Source organism: Camelus dromedarius, chromosome X (assembly GCF_036321535.1).
Source record: "Camelus dromedarius isolate mCamDro1 chromosome X, mCamDro1.pat, whole genome shotgun sequence".
NCBI classification, from domain to species: Eukaryota; Metazoa; Chordata; class Mammalia; order Artiodactyla; family Camelidae; genus Camelus; species Camelus dromedarius.
The window spans coordinates 23,922,551-23,934,288 of NC_087472.1; the positions used below are offsets into that span (position 1 = coordinate 23,922,551).

The following is an 11,738-nucleotide window of genomic DNA, read 5'->3' on the forward strand; positions in this document are numbered from 1 at the left end:
AGGCTATAAAAGACAACAGAAATGATCAATGAAACTAGGAAATGAAACTGATAAATCTTTAACCAGATTCATCAAGAAAAAAAGGGTGAGGGCAGAACAATAAAATCAGAAATGAAAAAGGAGACGTTACAACCGATACCACAGAAAAACAAAGGAACGTAAGAGATTACTACAATTATTTGCCAATAAAATGGACAACCTAGAAGAAATAGATAAATTGCTAGAAACGTTCAACCTCCCAAAAATAAATCAGGAAGAAATAGTAAATATGAACAAACTAATTATCAGTAATTAAATTGAATAAGTAATTAAAAAAATCTTCCCCAAGACACAAGTCCAGACCCCAAGGGCTTCACAGATCAATTCTACCAAGCATTTAAAGAAGAATTAAAATATCTTTCTTACTCCATTCCAAAAAATTAAGAGGAATGGATCCTTCTGCTTCATTCTACAAGGCTAGCATCACCCTGATAACAAAACCAAACAAAAATATCACACACACACACACACACACACACAAAAACCTACAGGCCAATATCACTGATGAACTTAAACATAAAAATCCTCAACAAAGTATTAGCAAATTGAATTCATCAATACATTAAAACGATCATACACCATGATCAAGTGGCATTTACCCACGGATGCATGGATGATTCATTATCCACAGTTTACAATCATTTTGCCCTGTGTTTGTATTGTAGTTCACCAGAAGTGCCCAATTAAAATCTGCTGTCTTGTTCACTGGAGTCCTCTTGCTGATGGGTCATGAACTGTAATCTTTTAATCTGTAGCATTTCAGGATTTTGGAATTTTTGTTTTTCATATATTTTTAACTTAGCTTTTTAGTCTACTACCCACCACAGGTTCAGAATATAGCCAGCGTTTTCAGAGAACTTCAGACATCTGTGGCCCCTAGTCTCCTATTTTGTTGCTCCATTGCTAAGACTCCTAAAAGTTCTGCTGGCTTCTGCTTTCAGTCTCTTCTCAGCTTTCTATTTCTTAACCTCTTCCCTAATTTGAAATTGGCAAATGCTACTAGGGGAAAAATGATTGAATGACTACAGATCTTCAGCTTAACTTGTTATGTTTCAACCTTGAACAGAATCTTATCCCCTGTTCTCTGATGACTGTAAGCATATTTGAAAAAAAAAAAATTAGCCGGCATTTGCACTAGTTCTCAAAGGGACACATCATTTTATTCTATGCATAAACAGAAACTAACTGGGAAACGTTTCCATTAGATATTCAAATTATGACATCAAAATCATTAATAGATAGAGAATTATTCAGACTTCCATGTCCTCTTGTTTCATTTATTCACATGTATTTCTAAAGAAACTTTCTCCTTTCTTCTAGTTAAAAATTTTATTTTTATAAAGTTGTTCAAATTACCCTGCTAATGTCTTTATAATAATCCATAGAATCTGAAGTAGCACCCCCTCTTCATTCCAAACATTGGTTATTTGTATCCTAACTTTTTTTTTCTTGATTGGTCTTGACAAAGTGAAAACAATCAGACATATTATAAACGATCCAATGTCTGGCTTTATTTTCTATTGTATATTTGCTTTATATTTTACTATGTCTTTATTTTGAGCATTTCCTTCCTTCTGTCAAAGTCAAATTTGCTAACTGTTGTTTTTCTATATTAAATTATCTTTTCCGAGGAACGTGGACGCCGAGCTTCCCGGTAAGCCGAGTGCCGGGCGGTAGCGGTCCCTGTTGAAGCCCCCAGTGCCCAGGACCCGAGCTGGACCAGAGCTCATCGTAAAGGCAGCTCTACCGCAAAGATGGTCAAAGTACCTAAAACCCGAAGAACTTTCTGTAAGAAGTGTGGAAAGCATCAGCCTCACAAAGTGACCCAGTATAAGTAGGGCAAGGATTCCCTGTATGCCCAGGGAAAGAGGCGCTATGATTGGAAGCAGAGTGGCTACGGCGGGCAAAGCCAATTTTCCGGAAGAAGGCTAAAACCACAAAGAAGATCGTGATGAGACTTGAATGTGTTGAGCCCAACTGCAGATCCAAGAGGATGCTGGCTCTTAAGAGATGCAAGCATTTTGAACTGGGAGGAAATAAGAAGAGAAAGGGCCAGGTGATCCAGTTCTAAGTTTTGGGAATCTTTTGTTCTTTGAATTTTGAGAGGAAAATGTTGAAGCTGTAGAAAAACTGCCTGTATGAAAATAAATACAGTGATATTCTTACTCAAAAAAATATCTTTTCTGTCATTTTGTTCTAAATTTACTATGAAATCCATGTTAAAGTCTCCATGTAGGACTATAGATTAATTATTCCTTTAGTTCTGTTAGCCTTTGCTTTGTATATTTTGATTATTTCATTAGGTTTATACAAAGTTAGAATTTGTATATATTCCTGGTATTTTGAGACTCTATCCTTATGAAATAATTCTCTTTAAACTCTAATAATGCTTCTATTTTTATGTCTATTTTTGTCATATGATTGCAGTTAGAACAGATTTCTTTTTGTTGGTTTTGGTATTTTTCATATTTTGCCCTTCAATCTATTTGTCATTTTATTTAAAGGGTGTCTCTAGTTTTTTATCAAAACTGAATTTGTTTGTAACTAGGAAACTAAGCTATTTAATGGAATAACTGATATATTTGATTTAAAATCTACCATTGTACAATGTGCGTGCTCTTTGTCTCACCTCTCTTATGTAACTTATTTTCTCTTTTCCTGAACTTTTAAAATTGTTTTATTATAACATTTTATAATAACATTATTATATATTATTATAACATTTTACCATTCTTTTAATTTGTTAGTTACACATTCTTTCATTCCTGTTTAATGTTTTCCCTAAAGACTACAACCTGAAGACATGATTTAAAATCCAATATTAATTACTATTTTTATCAAACTTCAAATGATATAAAGAACTTAGACTACTTTAATATCACTCATCCCTTTCTGAATTCTGCATACTTTATATGTATCTATAGATACATATATCTATATATAGATAGATATAGATAGATATAGATATACATATATCTATATAGATATAGATACATATGTATTTATAGATACATATATATATGTATTTAAGGAAACACTGTTGTTTTTAATGATGATAATGTTTTGTAGTTTTATACTGAGAATATTCATTTAGATTTAACCTTTTTAACAATGTGCACCTCCAAACTGCAATGTGGAATAATTTTCCATAAGCCTAAATACTACTTTTTAAATTTAGTGCAGGCCTGCTGATGATAAATTATCTCATTTTGGTTTTCTAAAAATATATTTAATTCACTTCAATACATGAGGGATAAATTCAATACATCATAGAATTTTAAATTTGCAATTATTTTATTTTTACATTAAATGTATTATTCCCTGTCTTCTTATTCCTTTTTTGTTGTTGTTGAGAAGTTCTCAGTCATTTTGTTGTTCTTAATAATATCATGTCTTTTTTTTACTGAACTTCTTTAAAGATTTTCACCTTGCATTTTATTTTCAGCAGTCTTACTACAATGTAACTTGGTTTCAATTTTTTTGTATTTATACTTCCAGAGGTTTTTTTCCTTTTTTTAACATTTCTTATTGATTTATAATCACTTTACAATGTTGTGTCAAATTCCAGTGTAGAGCACAATTTTTCAGTTATACTTGAACATATATATGTTCATTGTCACATTTTTTTCTCTGTGAGCTACCATAAGATCTTGTATATACTTCCCTGTGCTATACAGTATAATCTTGTTTATCTATTCTACAATTTTGAAATCCCAGTCTATCCCTTCCCACTCTCCACCCCCTTGGCAACCACAAGTTTGTATTCTATGTCTATGAATCTATTTCTGTTTTGTATTTATGCTCTGTTTGTGGTTTTGTTTTTTTTTTTAGACTCCACATAAAAGTGATATCATATGTTATTTTTCTTTCTCTTTCTGGCTTACTTCACTTAGAGTGAAGACCTCCAGGTCCAACCATGTTGCTGCAAATGGCATTATTTTATTCTTTTTTATGGCCGAGTAGTATTCCATTGTATAAATATACCACATCTTCTTTATCCAGTCATCTGTTGATGGACATTTAGGCTGTTTCCATGTCTTGGCTATTGTAAATAGTGCTGCTATGAACATTGGGGGTGCAGGTGTCATTTTGATATACTTCCTGAGGTTTATAGTGCTTCTTTTGTTTGTGGATTGAGGTCCTTTGACAGTTTTGGAAAGTTCTCAATCATCACCAATCATTCTTCATATACTTCTTCTTCCTCATTATCTCTAACGTCTCCTTATGTAACATTGATTACACAGGCAAGAATATACAGTAAAAAGAATATATTTCATTCATAATAGAAATAATACCTTAGTCAGCTATTCCAGGTATGGAAAAATTGTTGATTTTTGTTCCTCTATGAACACTTTTATTATAATAATTTGCATGTTGATTCCATAGGGGTTCTTATATCTAAATGCTCATATTACTTACAAAAATGAGTTACTTTTCTTCCAATCAACGTATTTCCTTTTCTCATTGTAATATTTGTGGCAAGGTTACATGACTATATCAATCAGTGATGGCAATAACAAGCATTTTTGCCTTGTACCTTATCTTAAAGGGAAAGTATATTAATTCTCCTCCATTAAATATATTTGCCTTAAGCTTATGGTAGATAATCTTTATCAAATAATGTTCTCATCTATTCATATTTGCATGCAGATTTTAATAATAAACATTTACTAAAAGTTCTGAAATTTTTTATCTGTTTATACAGAGAAAATATGCAATCTTTAAACTCTAGTCAAAAATATGATTCATATTGTTAATTTTTAACATTAAATTGCATTTACATTACTGAGATGAGACTTTTAACAAACAAAACTAAAACTGTGTCCGTGTGTGTGAGAGCCATAGAGAAAGGAGAGAAAGAGATCACAGATATTCCCGTGTACAATTTCATGCATTTTCTGAGAATTTAAAATATAATGTAACTTTTGGTTTCTCATTACATTTAATCAACTAAATGTGTATTTGGTACTATTTTGTGGAGTAGTCCACAGAGTGCCTGCTATCTTGCCTTTCAGAGAGCTGTAAGAATGCCATTTTCAGACTTTTTCCACTGGTGATGAAACTGTCAAACAAACGTTCACTTTAGCTAGTCGTTAGAAAAAATAAAGTACCTGCAGCATTCAGAAGAAATGTAGAGTAGGGATATATGTATATACCAAAACAGAGAAGTCTCTTAGTTGAATTCAGGCTTATATTTGAAAATGTTTGCCTTCTTAAAATAACACTAGCAGAATATTTCCTTTGTATTAAAAAAGGACATTTATTTCTTCTCCTCATACCTTTCTTCCATTTCTCTCAATCACAATGCATTTCAGTAGTCTGTGATTTCTTAGATTATTTTTAAGAAATAAAGACTGTACAAAACTATCACTGTGCCCTTCAGGTATTACAAATCACAAAATTCCAGCAGAAACAATTGTAAGTGGTCGGTCCCACAATCTAACTGCTAAAGCCCATGGTAATACAGTGTACCAAATTGTAGCTGGCTCACTTCACAAAGGCACATTTCTAGGGCTTCTAATAACTGAACTAAACAAGAACATTTCTTTAATCATACAGAAGATGTAAAAACAATGCTAGAGAGAAAAAATGTAAAAGCATAAAGAAAAATATCAGATATTTAATAAGACAGCAGTCAGAATAGAAAGATTAATCCAGACTTCCTGATATAGACGAAGCAGAAGCAGCAGCCACCTACAACAGAACAAATTAAGAATAGTTCCAAGGACTTATCTGCCTCCAAATTTTGGATAGAATGATCTGTAATGATACTTAAACTCCATTATGGTAAGGTTATTCCTTTTAGTTAAGACATTGGCTTCACAGAAAGGCTTAAGAAAATGTATTTCTCCTTTGCGGGATGGACCAACCTGTTGGCACAGATTTGTTCTTCAGGTGAGCTACACTTGAGCTCACTCAAGTAGAGGTGGTACTTGGTAAACATGAAATTGAGACATAAAAATTCCTTTTATGTACTGCTTTGACCCTTCTGTGCTGGATGATCACATCTAGGTTTCTCATCCTCAGCCCGTAAGGGCTGGCACCCTTTCCTGTAGTCAAATCTTGATAGACCATGACCCATTCAAAGATTACCTGTCATATACTTACACCATCAGAACTTACTAAGTGCTGGATATTTTATTCCTTTAGTATATACATATTTTTTCATTTCAAGTAACTTCAGACTTTCAAAAATGTTATAAAATATCCCATTATATCCTTTGCCCAGTTTCCCCTAATGTTAACATCTTATATTATCATGGTACAACGATCAAAAATGGGAAAGTAACATTTGTATTGTATATCATTAACTAAACCATCGACCTTATTAGTCAGTTTTCCACTGATATCCCTTTTCTGTTCCACATTATAGTGTTATTTCTCGTTCATCTCTTCCAGCCTGCAACAGGTCCTCATTGTTTCCTTATCTTTAATGACCTTGAGACTACTGAAAATCCTAGTTAGTTACTTTACAGAATGACCTCAATTCAGGTTTTTCTGGTGTTTTCCCAAGATTGCAGTGAGGTTATGGATTTGGGTGAAAAAAACACCAAACACAGAAATGATGTGTCCTTTTCACTGTTTGTATCAACAACAACAACAACAACAACAACAACAACAACAACAACAACAACAGCCACTAATTGTTCTGCAAAATTTGCTGCTTAACCCAATACAAGGCCTTAAATTAAATAGATAAAACCTTTACATTAAAATCAGCGCACAGATACTTTTCCTCACCTTGTTCTTTTTTATATTGGGTTGAAAAATGAACATTTAGAGTTCTAATAATTATAATTCTGCCCCTGCCTTCTGTTTTTAATGGCCTGTGTAATTGATTACATCTGGCTCTCCCATATAATCCAGAATAGACTCCCTATATCAAGGTCAATTGATTAGTAACTTGAATTACATCTCTGAATTCCTTTTGTCATGAAATGTAACATATTTACAGGACTAACACCAGAGGACACAGGGCATGGAGGCCATAATTCTCCCTACTGTGGAAGATCCAATATTTTATAGTTCAGTTCTCCCCAAATTGATGTGAGATCCAATATAACCCCAAATAAAATTCTTGCCAGCTTTGTAATTTTTTTTTAAAAACTTGAGAAACTGATTCTAAACTTTACTCTGAAATAGAAAGAACCTAGAATATATTCTAGAATAGCCATTACAATTTTGAAATAGAAGAAAGAAGTTGGGACGCTTACCTTACCTGACTTCAAGACTTACTACAAAGCTACAGCAAATAAGTAAGTGTGGCACTGGCATAAAAACAGACAAATAGATCAACAGAACAGAACTGAAAATTCAAAAAGATACATACGTGTATGGTCAACTATTTTTTTTAAAATGATACTGAGGTAATTCAATGGGAGAAAAGGCTTTTTAACAAATGGACATCCATATGCAAACAATTAAAGTAAAATAACCTTAACCTTACTTCACACTACACAAAAAACTGATTTCAAATGGAACATAGACCTAAAGGTAAAGCTAAAATGATAAAACTTCTAAAAAAAAAAAATGAGAAAATTTATGTGGCCTTAGGCTAAGTGAAGATTGTAAAACAAAGAATATATAAATTGGAATACATCAAAATTTAAAATGTCTTATGTTTGAAAGACTTTCAAGAATAAAGAAGCAAACAGATTAAGAACAAAATTGCAAAGATTTTTATCTGGTCAAAGTTTTGTATGCAGAATATATATCAAAAAGCCCTTACAACTCAGTAATAAGATAAAAACACTGATTTCTAAAACTGGGCAAGAAATTTTAACAGAAATGTAACCAAAGAAGATATATTCATGATACATACAAAGCACATTAGCAAATTGTAAATTAAAAATTAAATATAATACCACTACATACCCTAAAATGGCTAAGCATAAAGGCTGACAACATTAAGTTTAGGTGAGGACGTGGAGCAATGGTAACTCTTACTTATTGATGATGGAAAAAAAAGGCCACAGCTCATTTGGCAAAGATTTGGCAGTTTCTTATAAAGTCAAAACAAAAAATTACCAACAATACAGTAATCCTGCTCTTAGGTATTTATTTACACAGGAGAAATAAAAACATACATCCATAGGAAACTTGTACATCACTATCCATGGCAGCTTTTTCCATACCAGTCAAATACTGGAACAACTCAAATGTCCATCAACTGGTGAGTGTACGCAAAGACTGTTGCATATCAATACAGTGGAATACTCCTTAGAATTAAAAACGAATGTGCCACTGATACACTTAACAAGATGGATGAATCTCAACATTATTATGCTGAATAAAAGACATCAGGCACAAAAGTCTACATCTTGTAAGCTTTTATTGATATGAAATTCTATAAAATGGAACACTACATGACAGATCAACAATTCCCAAGGGATATGGATGGGAGGCAGGGACTGAATGAAATCACCATGGAAATATTTCTGGCAATAGAAATACCTCATATCTAGATTGTAGTGGTGGATACAGGTATGAATATATTTGTCAAAGGTCATCAAACTGTAAACTTAAATGGATGAATGTTATTATATGTAAATTACACTTCAAAAAGCTCATTTAAAAAGTACTTGTATAATTCAAGAAAAAAACCAATAAATTTAATACATTTGAAAAATATCTGCTTAGCTAATTTGCTATTTCCTATCTCTTCCATCTTAATTTGCCTCTCAAATAAGGGATCCATTTTACTTGCTCCCTCACACCCTCTAAAACACATACACAGTGGTGGTGCCCTCCAGGAGCCACAGCACTTCAGCTTTTCAGGAGGTAACTTTGTATTAGCTAAAGAAGGAAGCCCCATTGGGATTACCCTTCTTTAGGCCCAACAGATGAATGCAATTTTGCATGAGTCATTGAGAAAGAAAGCTCAGATCTCAGATCAATATCCCTCCCAGGATCAAAGCTTCTGAGATACAAGGGTCAGGTGGGTTCATTAAATTTAGGCAATCAGGTTTTGCTTACTGCTTCTCTGCAATCAGTATTTTTCTCTCCCTTACACAGAGTACGAAAACTACAATTTGTCTCTCACCCCATATATTTACAGATATAAAACCCCTGAAATCCTGGATCATATGATTTTATAAAGATCATCTAACAGAATGAGTATTTTGTCTCAAGTTTTACCAATCTCCAAAGGGTATGTATTTTTAATCTAGCAAAGCCTTCTTTATCAAAGAAGAAAATGAACTTGATTCTCAAGTGAGGTATTCCTTATTAAAGCTAAAACCAGCCCTGCAGGCAGTATTTGAAACTTGATAATTAGACTCACTCATTATCAGGACATTTCTCAGTTTACCAAATGTACCATGTAGGAGCTTGATATGTCTCTACATACGGAAATCTGAAAGTGCACATAGAGATCATCTCTGCTTAGCCTGAGTGCATAAATAATTGTTCTGAATTACAGATGGTCCCAATAAGGCATGGGAAAATATCAGTTGCCCGAGAAGAGGGGATGTGATTGCAAAATAATAGTAATCTCTTACATGTGTGCTGTACTTCTAATGCACAAAGTAGTTTTCTTAATTTTATCTTGTTTCATAATCTCAATGACTGTAGTGAAGAATTAAAGCTAAAAGAAGTGACTTTTGTACGTTTAAACAACTAGCAAACGGAAAAGTTAGATTTTATCTCTTCAGCTGTTCAAATTAAATACAATTTGGACCGTGGGAGTTGTTCCATAAATATGTTAAGTGCTTAGGACTTAAACCCACAAATTCCAACTCCTAACCCTCTATACCACCATGCCACCACTCTATCCTGCTGCTTCTATATATTTGCCTGAGAGCAAATGTAAAGTTTGAGGTAAGAGTATTAAACATTAAATCAAAAATGGAATGCAAAGAATAAACTTGGATTTTTCCACCAAATTGTGAAAAACCTGCAAAATGTATGTCTTCTAAATATGTATGGAAATTTTGTTACAGTTCTTCTATTCATGAAGGTATAAAGGGAATCTATAATGTCCAGGTATGTGTTTACCTCTGGGTGATTAACAAGGAGCATAACCAACTCCTACTTGTATTCTGTCAGACAATTGGACACATTACAGTTATGGTAGAAAATGTTGTACCTCCTGTCTTTCTCCAAATTGTTAGAAACGGATTGGGTCCCAAACTATACACAGGTATGACATGCATTTAGCAAGATACCTGAATTGAAGGGAAAACATTTTCATAACAGTCAACCTCATGGCCCAACCAGTCTATGTAGAATTCCTTTCAGCAAAGATAGCCCAGGATATTTTGGGAGATGTGTGATGTTCGCCCTCTAGGACATGGTCAAAAAAATTAGTACTTAGGAAGTGTAAGAAAAAATACTAGAAACAGAGTCCAACATCTATAATAATCAAAGAAATGTAACTGTTAAGAATTGGATATCACATTTTGTTTACTACATTGGCAATTTAAAAAATTATTAATGCCGAGTGTTATTGGATTGCTTATCTCCCACTCTTCCTCTTTCCATGTAGGGAAACTTCCCTGGGTTAATGCTATTGGACTATTGCCTTACCCCTTACTTACTACTCTGAGGAATGAGGTACTTGGTTGAAAAGTAAGTGCTATTGGCATGTTTCTTGAATGTGTGGGTCTAATATACTAAAAATAATAAGCACTGGGGGCTTACTCCATTTTTTCTTCCCACTTTTCTCTAGACCTGATGTTAGTAATACAGCTGTCCCTTAGTATCCATGGACGATTGGTTCCAGGCCCTCCTCGGATACCAAAATCCAGGGATGCTCAAGTCCCTTATATGAAATAGTGTAGTACAATCAACACTCCATATTCACAGGTTCTGCACCTACAGATATGGAAGGTTGACTATGCTGTTCTGCAGACTTGAAACTTTCCCGTGCATAGGTTTGTCTCATAGATGAGACTTGGGGTTTAAATGCATATGGAACTTTAAAAAAAATTTAGCCCTAAATACAAAATAGTGTTCTCTAGATGCATAAATAACAAAGGTTAAAAAAAAAAAGTTTATCTCCATTTTTCTGACTTCCATGTCTATCCCTCAATTTGTTCCAAACTTAGTTAAGAAACTGAATTATTATTTATTGATCCCACTAAATCACGTAAATCTCATATATGGACCAGGAAGCTTGAGATACATATAAATAATAGAATTTGGGGAACATAATAACACATATATAGGTCTTTTTGTGTGGCCAGGGCATGTAGCTATAAAGCTAAATCTTAAATTTTATAAGTTTGGGTAAGTATATGTCTTTGATTTGGCTACTTTAGTTTCTTTTAAATGACATTTTTAAAAACAGGATTACATCTTCCTAGACAGAATATTTTCCTTCCTATTATGTTTCTCAGCCAGATGTATGTCATTAGGTTAGATTTTTGGTCTACAGAATACAAATTCTGACATTTATGAAGAGTCAAAGCTGGACTAATGATACACACTGTGGCTTTACACACAGAAATGTGGTGGACTTTTCCTACACAACAATAAAAACACTGGAAGCCTATCTATTTATACATTGGAAAAACGCCATTTGAAACAAGGTAGAGAAAAGCTCAAACATAAGTAATCACAAATCCATTTGTCAAGCGATCATTCAAGAAAGCTTACACCTGGGATGAAACACTTAAGAATGAAGCTTTTCCTTCTTCTAGTATAGGAAAGGTGGCATAAACTCCTTTCTCCATGCTCCTCCTCCCTAGGTATAACTA

General features: G+C 33.3%; 1 pseudogene; it reads left to right on the forward strand.

The window, feature by feature from the left end:
* The first annotated feature begins 1,775 nt into the window (after positions 1–1,775).
* LOC105098902 (large ribosomal subunit protein eL42-like) lies at positions 1,776–2,190 on the forward strand (annotated as a pseudogene).
* Positions 2,191–11,738: the final 9,548 nt, after the last annotated feature.